Source organism: Pseudophryne corroboree, chromosome 2, assembly GCF_028390025.1.
Source record: "Pseudophryne corroboree isolate aPseCor3 chromosome 2, aPseCor3.hap2, whole genome shotgun sequence".
In the NCBI taxonomy this organism is placed as follows: Eukaryota; Metazoa; Chordata; class Amphibia; order Anura; family Myobatrachidae; genus Pseudophryne; species Pseudophryne corroboree.
The window spans coordinates 770,629,452-770,647,148 of NC_086445.1; the positions used below are offsets into that span (position 1 = coordinate 770,629,452).

The following is a 17,697-nucleotide window of genomic DNA, read 5'->3' on the forward strand; positions in this document are numbered from 1 at the left end:
CCAAGCCGTCAAACAAAGCCACGGTAAGTCTTGGTACACGCACGGCCCCTGCTGTAACAGATCCTCTCGTAGAGGAAGAGGCCAGGGATCTCCTATTAGCAATTCCTGAAGATCTGGATACCAAGCCCTCCTTGGCCAGTCTGGAACAATGAGGATTGCCTGAACCCTTGTTCTTCTTATGAACATTATCACTTTTGGAATGAGTGGATTCGGAGGGAACACATATACTGACTGAAACACCCACGGTGTCACTAGGGCGTCCACTGCTATTGCTTGAGAGTCCCTTGACCTGGAACATTATCTCGGAAGTTTCTTGTTGAGGCGAGATGCCATCATGTATATTTGAGGAATTCCCCAACGACTTGTCACTTCTGCAAAGACCTCTTGATGAAGATCCCACTCTCCTGGATGGAGATCGTGTCTGCTGAGGAAGTCTGCTTCCCAGTTGTCTACACCCAGAATGAAGACCGCTGACAGAGCGCTTACATGCTTTTCCGCCCAGCGGAAAACGTTTGTGGCTTCTGCCATTGCCGCTCTGTTTGTAGAAGGCCGTTGTAAATGGCCCTTAACTCCAGAATGTTTTTGTGCAGACAAGCTTCTTGTACCCTTGGGATGCTATTTCTAATACCCATGGGTCTAGGGTCGAACGAACCCAGAAATGACTGAAGAGTCGGAGACGTGCCCCCACTGGTGCGGACTCCCGCAGAGGAGTCCCAGCATCATGGAATGGATTTGGTAGAAGCCCGAGAGGACATCTGCTCTTGGGAACCTGCCACAGCCGGTGACCCTTTTCCCTTTCTTCTTCCTCTAGAAGCAAGGAAGGAAGACCCTCGTCCTTTTTTGTATTTATTGGGCCGAAAGGACTGCATCTGATAGTGGTGCGTTTTCTTTTGTTGTGCAGGAACATAAGGTAAAAAGGATGACTTACCCGTGGTAGCCGTAGATACCAGGTCAGCGAGGCTGTCACCAAACAAGACACCACCTTTATATGGCAGAGACTCCATAGCCTTCTTAGAGTCAGCATCAGCGTTCCATTGATGAATCCACAATGCTATCCTAGCTGAGACTGCTATAGCATTGGCTCTTGATCCCAAAAGGCCAATGTCCCTCGCAGCTTCCTTAAGGTAGGCTGCAGCATCCCTGATATGACCCAGAGTCAAAAGAATGTTATCCCTATCCAGGGTATCTAACTCAGATGACAAGTTATCTGCCCACTTTTCAATAGCGCTACTCACCCATGCCGAAGCAACGGCAGGTCTGAGTAGCGTACCCGTAGTGACATAAATGGATTTCAATGTATTTTCCTGCTTACGATCCGCAGGTTCTTTTAGGGCTGCCGTGTCAGTAGACGGAAGCGCCACCTTTTTGACAGAGCTGTGTCCACAGTGGGGGGTGACTCCCACTTTCCCCTATCCCCAGAGGGGAACGGATATGCCACCGGAATTCTCTTGAGAATCTGAAACTTCTTGTCAGGATTTTCACAAACCTTTTCAAAAAGAGCGTTCAGTTCATGAGAGGGATGAAACGTTACCTCAGGTTTCTTTCCTTTAAACATACAGACCCTTGTATCAGGAACAGCAGGGTCCACCGTGATATGTAACACGTCTTTTATGTACTGAATGCTTTTAGCCAGTTTTGGATTTAATCTGGGATCACTATAGTTGACACTGGAGTCAGAGTCCGTGTCGGTATCTGTATCTGCTATCTGGGTAAAAGAACGCTTTTGTGACCCCGAGGGGGTCTGAACTTGTGACAAACACATCCTCCACGGATTTCTTCCATGCCTGGGTCTGAGACTCAGACTTATCCAATCTCTTATTTAATAGAGCCACATTCGCATTCAAAGCACTCAAAACATTTACCCAATCAGGCATCGGCGGTGCCGACAGGGCCACTCCCACAGTCGTTTCTTTCCTTAATCCAGTCTCCTCCTGGGAAGAGCACTCAGCCTTAGACATGCCGACACACGTGTACCGACACCACAAACACACTGGGCATATAGGGGACAGACCCACAGTAAAGCCTGTCAGAGAAACACAGAGGGAGTTTGCCAGCTCACAACCCAGCGCCTATCCAGGTACTGAAACGTTTTATACAATGCCTCAGACTAGTGATGAGCGGGTTCGGTTTCTCGGAAACCAAACCCCTCCCGAACTTCACCCTTTTTACACGGGTCCGAGGCATACTCGGATTCTCCCGTATGGCTCGGTTAACCCGAGCGCGCCCGAACGTCATCATCCCGCTGTTGGATTCTCGCGAGATTCGGATTCTATATAAGCAGCTGTGCGTCGCCGCCATTTTCACTCGTGCATTGGAAATGTTAGGGAGAGGACGTGGCTGGCGTCCTCTCCGTGTATTGTTGATGCAAATATTTGTGCTTGCTTTACTTATTGCTTAATTGTGGGAACTGGGGAGCAGCTGTATATTCATATAGGAGGAGTACAGTGCAGAGTTTTGCTGATCAGTGACCACCAGTTTTATCCGTTCTCTGCATGAAAAAAACGCTCCTTATCTGTGCTCAGTGTGCTGCATATATCTGTGCTCACACTGCTTAATTGTGGGGACTGGGGAGCAGCTGTATTTTATATAGCAGGAGTACAGTGCAGAGTTTTGCTGACAGTGACCACCAGTATACGTTGTCTGCCTGAAAAACACTCCATATCTGTGCTCAGTGTGCGGCTTTATTGTGGGGACTGGGGACCACCAGTATAATATTATATAGGAGGAGTACAGTGCAGAGTTTTGCTGACCAGTGACCACCAGTATACGTTGTCTGCCTGAAAAACACTCCACATCTGTGCTGCATTGTAGACAGTAAATAGTAGGAGTACAGTGCATAATTTTGCTGACCACCAGTATATAATATATAGGAGTACGGTACAGAAGGCCACTGCTGTACCTACCTCTGTGTGTTTTTCTAATTTGGAATGGAGATAGGGGCCTGCTTATGGATTTTATTCAGATTCTCAATAAAAATGATCTCAACATCACTCTGACACATCTCATTAGTTCAGAAAGGGTACCATTCTTAGATCTCAGTATCTACAAATCCAATGCAGGCTTTCTGGAAACTGAATTATATCGTAAGGAGACTGCAACCAATAGTCTCCTTCACCAAACAAGCTCCCATTTTCCCCCTACCATTGAAAATATCCCGAAAGGGGAATACTTACGTTTGAGACGCAATTGCTCAGAAGACCTAATCTTCAAAACCAAGAGTTTGGAACTTACCAATCGCCTCTTGGACAGAGGCTACAGCAAACGCTCACTCAAACGGGCATATACCGCCACTATAGCAACTAAGAGGGAAAATTTGATCTTTGGAAAGAAGACCAAAGGTACTGAGCAGGAGGATACCATTCGCTTTATTGGCACGTTCTGTCCCGAATGGAGAAAGCTTAAGGGAGCCATAGCTAGACATCTTCCCATTTTGCAGCTGGACCCGGATCTAGCACCTCTCTTCGATTCCCCACTACAAATGAGCTGGCGTAGATCTAGAAATATGAAAGACGACTTAGTGCACAGCCATTTGATTACTTCCAGTTCCAAAAAACCTTCTATCACAGGTTCCTTCCCTTGTGGACAATGTAAATCATGCCCACAGATCCTGCAAACCAATACTGTCATTGACAGATATGGTCAGTTGGTTAAGTTACAACATTTCTTCAACTGTAATACTCAGGCTGTGATCTATTGCATAACCTGTGAGTGCAATTTGAAGTATATAGGCATGACCACACGTAAATTGAAGGAGAGAGTATTGGAACATCTAGGAAACATTCGTAATGCCTCTAAAGATCTGGCACGGATGAAACAGCTTACGTCAGTAGCCAGACATTTTCATTTTTTTCACAAAGGATCCATCAAAGGATTTAAGACCTTTGGCTTGGATCGTGTACATCTCGGTATACGAGGAGGAGACATAACCAAAGAACTTTATAAAAAAGAGAGTGAATGGATTTTTCGCCTGAACAACCTGAAACCCTTTGGTCTTAATGAAACCATCAATTATGGAGCCTTTCTGTGATTTCTCCGTATTCCTCCATTGATACCCTTCTTTAGTCTCAATAACATTTCTTGTCCAATATTTAATTTTAAAACTTTTTTAGTTATTTCTGTCAACCATCTCAACCTTTATATATTATCCCATATATATATTTTTGGATTTTTCTATTTTTTATACATTTTTATATTATATTTATTATATGTATTTCTCTTTTTCTTTTCTTCCCCCCCCCTTTTTTTTCTTCCTTCTTTTCCCCGCCCCCTCTTTTCCTCTTTTCCTTACACATCTCCATTCACAACTATTTCCCAGCTACTTCCCTATAGCACCATCATTCACTTTCATTCATTATACCTACAGAGCCTCTGTACAGATTTCACATCCCCAATTCACCCAACAACATAATTTAGTATAACTAACCCTCACCCCCTTCCCACGTCACATTCATATTCTCAGAATTGCACATCCAGTTTTCCTAATATTTTCACCTTTTTCACAGGTCTTCCTAAACTTATTTTCCCATTTTTCATTCATCTTTCCCAAGTTCATAGATGCACCTTTTCAGTGATGTCACCACTCAGGTGAACACTATTTAATCCCTCTCACGCATTTTTATACTTCTTTTCTTTTTTCCCCCTTCAGATATCACTTCACTGACTTCCTTTCCATATCAGTTCCCCTGACCCAGCTCAATTGTACCACCCACCCCCTAGAATTCCAGTTTTCATATCCCCATTTCTCCATTTCTTTTAACCTATGACCTCGCGTTCCTCCTCCCAAAACCTTTCCCCCCCACACCTCATCCAACTCCCTCCCCTTTTCCACCCCCTCCCACCCTACCCCCTCCTGCTCCTGTTTTCCTCCCCCCCTTTTATTGTTTCCCCATTCCTCCTATATCATTTTCACCATTTTTCATCCTTCCCACACTCCTTCCTTTTTTCCTTCCCTAATTTGGGACATTGTTATCTCATCACTCTTTTCACTCGCCCTCCCCATTTTCACCCCGTTACCAATTTCATAGCATCCCCCATCCTTCCATTTTCATCCCTTCCATCTACCTCGGCATAATAATCACTCCTTATCACTTCTAAACACCCACATATTATAAGATTCCAACCTGCTTACTTCATCTCCAACACTATTTTCCCCAAATCACGATTTATACCTCATTTGCCCACAGATTTTCCCCTAACCAACATGGCGTCACCAGCCTCTAAGAACACACTTCTCTTTTTTCATTCCGGCCCAGTATATTGTTTAATTATCATATATCTGCCTAGTCATATACTATCCAGACCCATCTCCTATTTTCTGCACCCCCATTGACATTTATATACATATAATAACAATTTTCTACACTCTTCTATGCATCTCGAGTAGCACACCAATCCCGTGATGCCCTGGAGCAGTACACTAATCCCGTGATGTCCTGAGCTTGCCCTAAGTCTAATTTTCTGATTCCCCTATCTAAGATGGCGTCCGCAATCCCGCAAGACTTCATCCACTAATCAGGTTTCCGTTTTTCGTCCTAACCTCCGTAACTCCGTCTCCTAGCAACCGCGGACTCGAGCGGTAACACTAAGCTAGTTAATACGTTCTGATTGGCTAATCTCTATTCTCCGCTGCTACAAAAGCCTGTTCCCCCCATCGGACCACACGGAACCCGGAAGTGAACAAGCCTAAGGGTGAAAAGCGTTTTCTGCAAGGGGTCTCGTTTACACAGTTCCATCCTGGCATCAGCCTATTACACCTGCTCGGTTTCCTTGGCTCTCCTATTTATCGGTGAACCGTAAGCCCCCACTATCTTGTGGCTTCCTGCCATAGATAGCAACACTTCCAGGAGATTCATACTAATGTGTCTCCTTTATCACACATGTCATTTCTAATGTGTATAGAGTGTTGTTGAGGGGCCTCCTCAGCATATGAATCAAGTATCTAGTACTTTTCTTAATTGAGGCCAGGTCTAAGAAATTTATAATTTCATTACTAATTACCACTAACTTATTACATACTTTTCATAATTGTTTGGCATCTATGATTTGATCTTCTTTTTCTTTTAGTAAACACTTGCAATTCTGTGATAATTGTATCTTCTTTATAGGGACTACTCTCTCCCATTTTCTGTATGTGTTTCATGCCTGGTGCTCTGTGAAATTCACATACCAAAGGCTTTAATTATCTACATTCCACAATAGACTCAACTGTGCCCTTATTTGCATTCCATCTAATATTGTGAGAACCTGCTTCTAGTATATTTCCTATCTCCTACTGGATTATCCTCTCATTATACTTGGCATACATAGTTTGCAATAATTTCAATGTGTGCAGCAGCTAAAAGGTCTGCTTGATTCTGTCAAAGTGAACAGCATAAATATATACATTATCCAACTAACCGGTTAATATATCCTATCATCACTAATTTCGTGGACTCTCATTCACGATTCCCGGAACATTGTACCACAACAGTGGGAATTTTGGAACCGGGTCTAACGTGAAAAGCAGATCCACATATTTTCACCATTCTTTTTCTTATTTTCTATTTTCTATTTTCTTCTTTGTTCTCTTGAAATTTCACATTTCTTATATAGGTGCACTCTCATTGGTGTACACATAATTCTCTACTACCATACCACGCTGTCAGCGCCCGATCTCGTCTGATCTTGGAAGCTAAACAGCGTTGGGCCAGGTCAGTATCAGGAAAGGAGACTGCCTGCGAATACCTGGTGTTGTAGAGCAGGATTTTCCTCAGTTATGTGATAAAAACACACCAACAGCAGTATCACCACTAATTCTATCCTGCAATTCTTTCATCACAGTGTTTACAATATCAGCAGTTTCTCTTACTGACTTCATGGTGCCCAAAAATCTTTTATGAAATTTTTCTCAAATTATGACATTTGTATGTAATTCAGGTGTACAATTCCTAGAGTTGTGACTGCTGCTCACCACTCTAGTTATCTACAGCCCATGGGCTTTTTCTTATATATAACTGTGTCTTGACCATCCTTTGGTTCCATCAATACAGAAATCCTGTACTGGTCAGGGGAAATGAGGGTATGACTAATCAATGTCTACAACCTTTCCAAATACTCTTTGCAACAAAGAGACCAGAACATTTTTAATATATTTTCAAATCTGTATTTTCAGCGATAGATCTTTGGGAAGGGTATTTGCGTTGTAATAAGGTTAATAAAAGTTATGTTTTAAGCATTCTATAAAATTGTCATATATTACTTATTTTCTTTCTAAGAGTGCGCGCACACAAGAGCCTTCTGTTTTCTCCCATTTGCAAGCCTACCTCTGTGTCGTCAAGTATACTATCCATCCATACCTGTGGTGCATTTCAGTTTTGCACAGTTTGCTGACCACCAGTATATAATATATAGCATTACGGTACAGTAGGCCACTGCTGTACCTACCTCTGTGTCGTCAAGTATACTATCCATCCATACCTGTGGTGCATTTCAGTTTTGCACAGTTTGCTGACCACCAGTATATAATATATAGCATTACGGTACAGTAGGCCACTGCTGTACCTACCTCTGTGTCATCAAGTATACTATCCATCTACATTCTATACCTGTGGTGCATTTTAGTTTTGCAGTTTGCTGACACAGTGACCACCAGTATATATAGCAGTACGGTACGGAAGGCCTCTGCTGTACTTACCTCTGTGTCGTCAAGTATACTATCCATCTAGATTCTATACCTGTGGTGCATTTCAGTTGTGCAGTTTGCTGACACAGTGACCACCAGTATATATAGCAGTACGGTACGGAAGGCCACTGCTGTACCTACCTCTGTGTCGTCAAGTATACTATCCATCCATACCTGTGGTGCATTTCAGTTTTGCACAGTTTGCTGACCATCAGTATATAATATATAACATTACGGTACAGTAGGCCACTGCTGTACCTACCTCTGTGTCGTCAAGTATACTATCCATCTACATTCTATACCTGTGGTGCATTTTAGTTTTGCAGTTTGCTGACACAGTGACCACCAGCATATATAGCAGTACGGTACGGAAGGCCACTGCTGTACCTATCTCTGTGTCGTCATGTATACTATCCATCTACATTCTATACCTGTGGTGCATTTCAGTTGTGCGCAGTATATATAGTAGTAGGCCATTGCTATTGATACTGGCATATAATTCCACACATTAAAAAATGGAGAACAAAAATGTGGAGGGTAAAATAGGGAAAGATCAAGATCCACTTCCATCTCGTGCTGGAACTGCTGCCACTAGTCATGGCCGAGACGATGAAATGCCATCAACGTCGTCTGCCAAGGCCGATGCCCAATGTCATAGTAGAGAGCATGTAAAATCCAAAAAACAAAAGTTCAGTAAAATGACCCAAAAATCAAAATTAAAAGCGTCTGAGGAGAAGCGTAAACTTGCCAATATGCCATTTACGACACGGAGTGGCAAGGAACGGCTGAGGCCCTGGCCTATGTTCATGGCTGGTGGTTCAGATTCACATGAGGATAGAAGCACTCATCCTCTCACTAGTTAAATGAAAAGACTTAAGCAGGCAAAAGCACAGCAAAGAACTGTGCGTTCTTCTAAATCACAAATCCCCAAGGAGAGTCCAATTGTGTCGGTTGCGATGCCTGACCTTCCCAACACTGGAATGGAATAGCTTGCGCCTTCCACCATTTGCACGCCCCCCTGCAAGTGCTGGAAGGAGCACCCGCAGTCCAGTTCCTTATAGTCAAATTGAAGATGTCACTGTTGAAGTACACCAGGATGAGGATTTGGGTGTTGCTGGCGCTGGGGAGGAAATTGACAAGGAGGATTCTGATGGTGAGGTGGTTTGTTTAAGTCAGGCACCCGGGCAGACACCTGTTGTCCGTGGGACAAATATGGCCATTGACATGCCTGGTCAAAATACAAAAAAAATCAGCTCTTCGGTGTGGAATTATTTCAACACAAATGCGGACAACAGGTGTCAAGCCGTGTGTTGCCTTTGTCAAGCTGTCGTAAGTAGGGGTAAGGACGTTAACCACCTAGGAACATCCTCCCTTATACGTCACCTGGACCGCATTCATCAGAAGTCAGTGACAAGTTCAAAAACTTTGGGTGACAGCGGAAGGAGTCCACTGACAACTAAATCCCTTCCTCTTGTAACCAAGCTCCTGCAAACCACACCACCAACTCCCTCAGTGTTAGTTTCCTCCTTACACAGGAAAGCCAATAGTCCTGCAGGCCATGTCACTGGCAAGTCTGACGAGTCCTCTCCTGCCTGGGATTCCTCCGATGCATCCTTGAGTGTAACGCCTACTGCTGCTGGCGCTGCTGTTGTTGCTGCTGGGAGTCGATCGTCATCCCAGAGGGGAAGTTGGAAGACCACTTGTATTACTTCCAGTAAGCAATTGACTGTCCAACAGTCCTTTACGAGGAAGATGAAATATCACAGCAGTCATCCTGCTGCAAAGCGGATAACTCAATCCTTGGCAGCCCGGGCGGTGAGAAACGTGGTTCCGATATCTACCGTTAATTCAGAGGCAACTAGAGACTTGATTGAGGTACTGTGTCCCCGGTACCAAATACCATCTAGGTTCCATATCTCTAGGCAGGCGATACCGAAAATGTACACAGACCTCAGAAAAAGAGTCACCAGTGTCCTAAAAAATGCAGTTGTACCCAATGTCCACTTAACCACGGACATGTGGACAAGTGGAGCAGGGCAGATTCAGGACTATATGACTGTGAGCCCACTGGGTAGATGTATTGCCTCCCGCAGCAAGAACAGCAGCGGCGGCACCAGTAGCAGCATCTCGCAAACGCCAACTCGTTCCTAGGCAGGCTACGCTTTGTATCACCGCTTTCCAGAAGAGGCACACAGCTGACAACCTCTTACGGAAACTGAGGAATATCATCGCAGAATGGCTTACCCCAATTGGACTCTCCTGGGGATTTGTGACATCGGACAACGCCACCAATATTGTGCGTGCATTACATCTGGGCAAATTCCAGCACGTCCCATGTTTTGCACATACATTGAATTTGGTGGTGCAGAATTATTTAAAAAACGACAGGGGCGTGCAAGAGATGCTGTCTGTGGCCCGAAGAATTGCGGGCCCCTTTCGGCATTCAGCCACCGCGTGCCGAAGACTGGAGCACCACCAAACATTCCTGAACCTGCCCTGCCATCATCTGAAGCAAGAGGTGGTAACGAGGTGGAATTCAACCCTCTATATGCTTCAGAGGATGGAGGAGCAGCAAAAGGCCATTCAAGCCTATACATCTGCCCACTATATAGGCAAAGGAGGGGGAATGCACCTGACTCAAGCGCAGTGGAGAATGATTTCAACGTTATGCAAGGTTCTGCAACCCTTTGAACTTGCCACACGTGAAGTCAGTTCAGACACTGCCAGCCTGAGTCAGGTCATTCCCCTCATCAGGCTTTTGCAGAAGAAGCTGGAGAATTGAAGGAGGAGCTAAAACAGAGCGATTCCGCTAGGCATGTGGGACTTGTGGATGGAGCCCTTCATTCGCTTAACCAGGATTCACGGGTGGTCAATCTGTTGAAATCAGAGCACTACATTTTGGCCACCGTGCTCGATCCTAGATTTAAAACCTACATTGTATCTCTCTTTCCAGCAGACACAAGTCTGCAGAGGTTCAAAGACATGCTGGTGAGAAAATTGTCAAGTCAACCAAGTCTGCAGAGGTTCAAAGACCTGCTGGTGAGAAAATTGTCAAGTCAAGCGGAACGTGACCCGTCAACATCTCCTCCTTCACATTCTCCCGCAACTAGGGGTGCAAGGAAAAGGCTAAGAATTCCGAGCCCACCCGCTGGCGGTGATGCAGGGCAGTCTGGAGCGAGTGCTGACATCTGGTCCGGACTGAAGGACCTGGCAACGATTACTGACATGTCATCTACTGTCACTGCATATGATTCTCTCACCATTGAAAGAATGGTGGAGGATTATATGAGTGACCGCATCCAAGTAGGCACATCAGACAGTCCGTACGTATACTGGCAGGAAAAAGAGGCAATTTGGAGGCCCTTGCAGAAACTGGCTTTATTCTACCTAAGTTGCCCTCCCTCCAGTGTGTACTCCGAAAGAGTGTTTAGTGCAGCCGCTCACTTTGTCAGCAATCGGCGTACGAGGTTACTTCCAGAAAATGTGGAGAAGATGATGTTCATCAAAATTAATTATAATCAATTCCTCCGTGGAGACATTCACCAGCAGCAATTGCCTCCAGAAAGTACACAGGGACCTGAGATGGTGGATTCCAGTGGGGACGAATTAATAATCTGTGAGGAGGGGGATGTACACAGTGAAAGGGGTGAGGAATCGGAGGATGATGATGAGGTGGACATCTTGCCTCTGTAGAGCCAGTTTGTGCAAGGAGAGATTGATTGCTTCTTTTTTTGGTGGGGGCCCAAACCAACTAGTCATTTCAGTCACAGTCGTGTGGCAGACCCTGTCGCTGAAATGATGGGTTCGTTAAAGTGTGCATGTCCTGTTTATACAACATAAGGGTGGGTGGGAGGGCCCAAGGACAATTCCATCTTGCACCTCTTTTTTCTTTAATTTTTCTTTGCATCATGTGCTGTTTGGGGACTATTTTTTTGAAGTGCCATCCTGTCTGACACTGCAATGCCACTTCTAGATGGGCCAGGTGTTTGTGTCGGCCACTTGGGTCGCTTAGCTTAGTCACACAGCTACCTCATTGCGCCTCTTTTTTTCATTGCATCATGTGCTGTTTGGGGACAATTTTTTAAATCTGCCATCATGTCTGACACTGCAGTGCCACTCCTAGATGGGCCAGGTGTTTGTGTCGGCCACTTGGGTCGCTTAGCTTAGTCACACAGCTACCTCATTGCACCTCTTTTTTTCTTTGCATCATGTGCTGTTTGGGGACAATTTTTTTAATCTGCCATCCTGTCTGACACTGCAGTGCCACTCCTAGATGGGCCAGGTGTTTGTGTCGGCCACTTGTGTCGCTTAGTTTAGCCATCCAGTGACCTCGGTGCAAATTTTAGGACTTACAATAATATTGTGAGGTGTTCAGAATAGACTGAAAATGAGTGTAAATTATGGTTATTGAGGTTAATAATACTATGGGATCAAAATTACCCCCAAATTCTATGATTTAAGCTGTTTTTGAGGGTTTTCTGTAAAAAAAAAATGAATCCAAAACACACCCGAATCCGACAAAAAATTTTCAGGGAGGTTTTGCCAAAACGCGTCCGAATCCAATACACGGCCGCGGAACCGAATCCAAAACCAAAACACAAAACCCGAAAAATGTCCGGTGCACATCACTACCTCAAACCTGTTAGCACATTTATTATTATTAAAACAGCACCAAATTAACTGTGCCCCCCCCCCCCCACCGTTTTGCACCCTGTTACTTGTACAGCAGTGTAGGAGGACAGGACCAGCGTCTCTGCAGCTCCGTGAGAGAAAATGGCGCTGATGAGAGCTGTGAGGGCTAAGCCACGCCCCCTTAATGGCGCGCTTCAGCCCCGCTATTTTTCAAATACTTACACTGGCTGGGGTTCAGATTCAGTACCCAGGCACTATATACCACTTTTGCAAGTTACTTAAATGAGGATTTATGCTGCCCAGGGTGCCCCCCCCCCCCGTGCCCTGCACCCTGTAGTGCCACTGTGTGTGTGGGAGCATGGCGCGCAGCGCGGCCGCTGTGCGGTACCTCAAAGCCGTCACTGAAGTCTTCTGATCTTTGTCTACTCACCCATCTTCTGACTTCTGGCTCTGCAAGGGGGGTGACGGCGGGATCCGGGAACGAGCATCTAGGCGTACCTAGCGATCAGACCCTCAGGAGCTAATGATGTCCTGTAGCCTAAGAAGCAGAGCCTTGAAACTCACAGAAGTAGGTCTGCTTCTCTCCCCTCAGTCCCACGATGCAGGGAGCCTGTTGCCATCAGGTCTCCCTGAAAATAATAAACCTAACAAAAGTCTTTTTTCAGAGAAACTCAGGAGAGCTCCTCAGTGTGCATCCAGTCTCACTGGGCACAGAATCTAACTGGAGTCTGGAGGAGGGGCATAGAGGGAGGAGCCAGTTCACACCCCTTTTAAAGTCTTAAAGTGCCCATGTCTCCTGCGGATCTCGTCTATACCCCATGGTTCTTGAAGTATCCCCAGCATCCTCTAGGACGTAAGGAGAAATATATAATAAAATTTGCTGATCAAAATTATGTTAATGTGTTGGTGCACACACATTCGCATTGGACCTAACATGCACAGTGCACATACTGTACAGTATATTACCAAGTGTAAATAGAAACAGCTTCCACACCCTCTAAGTACACTACAACCCTGCCAACTCTTCTGCCATAAACAAGTACAAAATAACTACACTAGCCCTACATAAACATTTTAAAAAAAGGATCCAGACAGATGAGTATAGTATGTATTTTAGCAGTGCCATGTACATGGACACCAGTGGCATGCGGTGAGGTCAGTAGCTGGTGAGGCATGCCCGCTTCCACCACTATGGCCGGCGCCACAGCCCGCTACTATACCGCCACCCAAGCCAGCTGCCAATGCCTGCTATAGTCACCGCCAGCTACGGCCCCCATTGCTAATTCCCAGTCTGATGCCGCCGCCAATGCCCGTGAAGTCTGGGGATCAGCAGAGGCCAGAACCTGGGCAGCAGAGGTGCCTGGGGTTAAGGAGAGCAGTGGAGAGTCTGCCTGGAAGTGGGAATACAGCTGCAGGCCTCTTATATCCCGCCACACACAGTAATCACCACCCTCCCCTTATACCCTGGCACACATGCAGTACACCCACCCTCCCCTTACACCCCGGCATACATGCTGTAATTACCCCCCCTCCCCTTATACCCTGGCACACGCATAGCAACCACCCTTCCTCCCCTTATACCCCAGCACATAGCCAAAGCCGGCAATCCCCCCCCCCACCCCTCAACCCCTTTTCATCACTGGACAAGGAGCAATTGCCCACCTCCCCCCGCACAGTGTTCATATCTCCATGCTGAGCTCTGTTGTGTACAGACCATGGGCTGCCCGGTGCTCTGAAACAGAGCGCAGGGTAGCCCATGGTCAATACACAGCAGCGTTCAGCATGGACTCAGGGAGATGACATCGGCTGGCTCACTGGCTGCGCTGATAGTACAGTGGCGGGGACACCGATCTGTGGAGGGGCGGAGCAGCCGATGATAGTGGAGGCTTGAGTACTTTATGTTTGGCTGTGGCGCTCTCCCTAATTGTGATGCCTTACCTGGACTAATAGTATGACCAATCCTGGGAGAAGTGAGACCGGCTACTCCCGGCTTCCAGCGGCAATGAGAGGTGAGCATGAGCAGCAGGGGCCTCTCTTGGGGTGGAGAATAAGGAGTACCAGTGAAGGTGGGCTGGACCAAAGAGAGCTCCGAACCTGGTGCCCAATCATTTCTGCCTCAGTGGCAGGGGCGTACTTTCACATGGGCTGCAAGCACGCCCCTGACACTGAGGCACTTATACTAGTGCCGCTTACTGTGCTTTTTTAAATGGGCTTTTTACTGCCCATTGTTTGGTCCCGCCCCCGTTTCTGAGCCTTTATCATTGGCTGCTGCAGGCACCGCTCTTGGTGCCTCCGAAACTAATGTAAACCTACTTTTACATTGTTAAAATGATTACAGTGATATAAAGCATATACATATGACACACAATGTGTCATAAGTATCTTCTTTGTATTATTGTAATCATTAATGACAGGGAAGGCACTGCCTCCCCTGACTGCACATCCCTAATGGACACAGACCACCGCAGTGACTTGCACAGCATGTGACTCAGCCAGTGTTTGCTGAGGGCCGCAAGAAGAATTGAAGATGGGCCTATGGAGAAGGAAGTTCTGAAATCTAAAATAAAATAGAGAGAGATAGAAAAAGGGGAGAGAGAATCAAGAAAGAGAGGAGCAGGTGAGAAACAGAGATTAAAGCAAGACAATGGAGGTGAGAAGAGGGAGAGAGCAGGCAAGTGAGAAAGAAAGAAATACACACACAGGAGGACATGCAATAGCCTACAATTGTGAGGTATCACTTATAGATCTGTCCCACACACATATAATATAAAATATTATTTTATTACTTTACAGTCCATTCTGATGACCAGTGTGTCCCACACACATATAATATAAAATATTATTTTATTACTTTACAGTCCATTCTGATGACCAGTGAGATCTGTTATGCACACCAGTGCCTGCAGGAAAGTACTGGTGTCAGAACTGTTATGCACTCCAGTGCCTGCAGGAATGTACTGGTGTTTGAACTGTTATGCAAAACAAATGGACTCACAGACAGACTGGGGAATATGACATAACGTACACAGAAGGTGATAGGGTAACAAAATACACACAAGGTGAACAGAGAAGCCCAGAGGCTAAGGAACTGGGTATCTCCCTTGTATTAGAACTGCTCAGATGGGAAAAGCAAGATGTTGTGTTTTAATACGTAGAGAACCCGAAATGCTGTTGCTAAGGGCAACAGCAAAACCCTAAAGGGTTACCAACGGGTGTGGCAGTAAACTCCTTGGTCAGAGATGGAATGATAGACACAAGGAGAGTCTCCACAATCCTAATTCTCACTTGCAGTGCACAGGTTCAGCTTACTGCCACTAAACTGACCCCTGACACCTAGCACAGTGAGACAGGATTAGACAGGCAAGTCTTAGAATACAGCCACAAACTTGCTAAGTTCACAGAGTAGTAACAGAACCCCAGCAAGCTAAACGACTGACTCCAGTCTTACTGCTAGGTCTGGATTGGCAGAGTGTAATACCAAATCCCCAGGCCTATTTGCAGTAAGCAACAAACAAATACAAAGCTACACAGTACTGGTTAACTTTCAGGAACTGACTAACCAACAAAGATTCAGCAGCATCTGCTTACCCTGAGAAGAGGCCTTATAAAGCAGGTGCTGTCCACGCCCCACTCAGACCTCACAGACTGTGAGCACAAAAACCAGCACCGGATCCCCTGCCGTGCACAGAGCCTATAACTACTGCACAGCAAAAGACCCGAACCGGAGTATCAGCTGCGCTCAGGTTACTCCGCTAGCACTTGTCTCCCGGTTGCCATGACGACGTGGCAGCACAGGGCAGGAGACCCTAACAGTACCCCCCCTCTGACGAGGGGTCAAAGAACCCCTACCACCGGGTTTATCGGGGAACTGCGAGAAGAAAGAGCGTATCAGTCTGGGGGCATGAAGATCACAACTGCGCACCCACGACCGCTCCTCCGGGCCATACCCCTTCCAGTGCACCAAAAATGACAGCCGACCCCGAACCACCTTGGAGTCAAGAATCCTTTCAACAACAAACTCCCTCTGGCCACGTATCAGAAGAGGGGAAGGTCTTCCACTGGAAGAAGGATTACTAATCGCCCGTTTTAAAAGGGAACAATGAAATGTTTTATTGATACCCAAAGAACGGGGCAGATCTAACTGAAATGCCACCGGATTGATAACCCTGGTGATCTTATAAGGGCCGATGAACCGGGGGCCTAACTTATGAGATGGCTGTCTCAACTTCAAATTCTTGGTAGACAACCAGACGAAGTCTCCTAATTTGAAGCTGCAGGGTCTTTTCCGCTTATCAAAAACCCTTTTGGTCACTAATGACACAGACACAAGGGCTTTCTTCACTTTCCGCCAAATACCTCTAAGGACCGAAACCACAGAGGAACCACCAGGCGTGGAGTCCAGGGGGTCAAAAGAATTGGCCTTAGGATGATGCCCATACACACAAAGGAAGGGAGAGATCCCGGTAGCAGAGTGAGCCGCGTTGTTATAGGCAAACTCCGCCATGGACAGATGAGCAACCCAGTCAGTCTGACACTTGGAGACATAACACCTGAGGAACTGCTCCAAGGACTGGTTCACCCTTTCAGTCTGCCCATTAGACTGCGGATGGTAGCCTGACGACAAGCTGACAGAAATCTGGAGATCGGAACAAAATGCCCTCCAGAATTTGGCCACAAACTGGGATCCGCGGTCAGAGACCACATCAAGTGGCAACCCGTGGAGACGCACACCATGCAGCATAAATAATTCAGACAGGCGTCTGGCCGATGGCAGCCCAACCAGTGGAACGAAGTGCGCCATCTTCGAAAACCTGTCAACGACAACCCAGATGGCTGTCATCCCCGAGGATTTGGGCAAGTCCACCACAAAATCCATTGAAATGTGGGTCCATGGCTTAGATGGGATAGAGAGTGGATGTAATGGTCCAACAGGAACCCCTCTAGGAGTCTTATTTCGGGCACAGATGTCACATGCCCGAACCCACTGATCCACATCCTTAGCCACCGAGGGCCACCACACCGCCCTAGATAGCAACTCCCGAGTTCTGGCAATACCCGGGTGACCTGCCGACTTCTTGGCATGGAATTCCAGGAACACTCGCTGTCTTAACCTAGGAGGCACAAACAAAAGACCTACCGGAAGGTCTGGAGGAGCCTGCTCCTGTGCTCTAAGGACTAATGATAAGAGGTCCTGGGTAATGCCCACTTTAATACATGATGGGGAAACAATGGGCAACGGCTCCTCGGTGGTCTCCTGGATTGGAGCAAAACTCCGCGAGAGAGCATCAGCCTTGATGTTTTTTGACCCAGGGCGATATGTTATCAAAAAATTAAAGCGAGCAAAAAACAAAGCCCATCGTGCCTGCCTGGCATTGAGACGCTTTGCTGACTCTAAATATGCCAGA

The 17,697-nt window shown here is 46.3% G+C and overlaps 1 pseudogene; it reads left to right on the top strand.

Annotated features, from left to right (window-relative positions):
- The first annotated feature begins 6,619 nt into the window (after positions 1 to 6,619).
- On the top strand, positions 6,620 to 6,738 carry LOC135051941 (5S ribosomal RNA; annotated as a pseudogene).
- Positions 6,739 to 17,697: the final 10,959 nt, after the last annotated feature.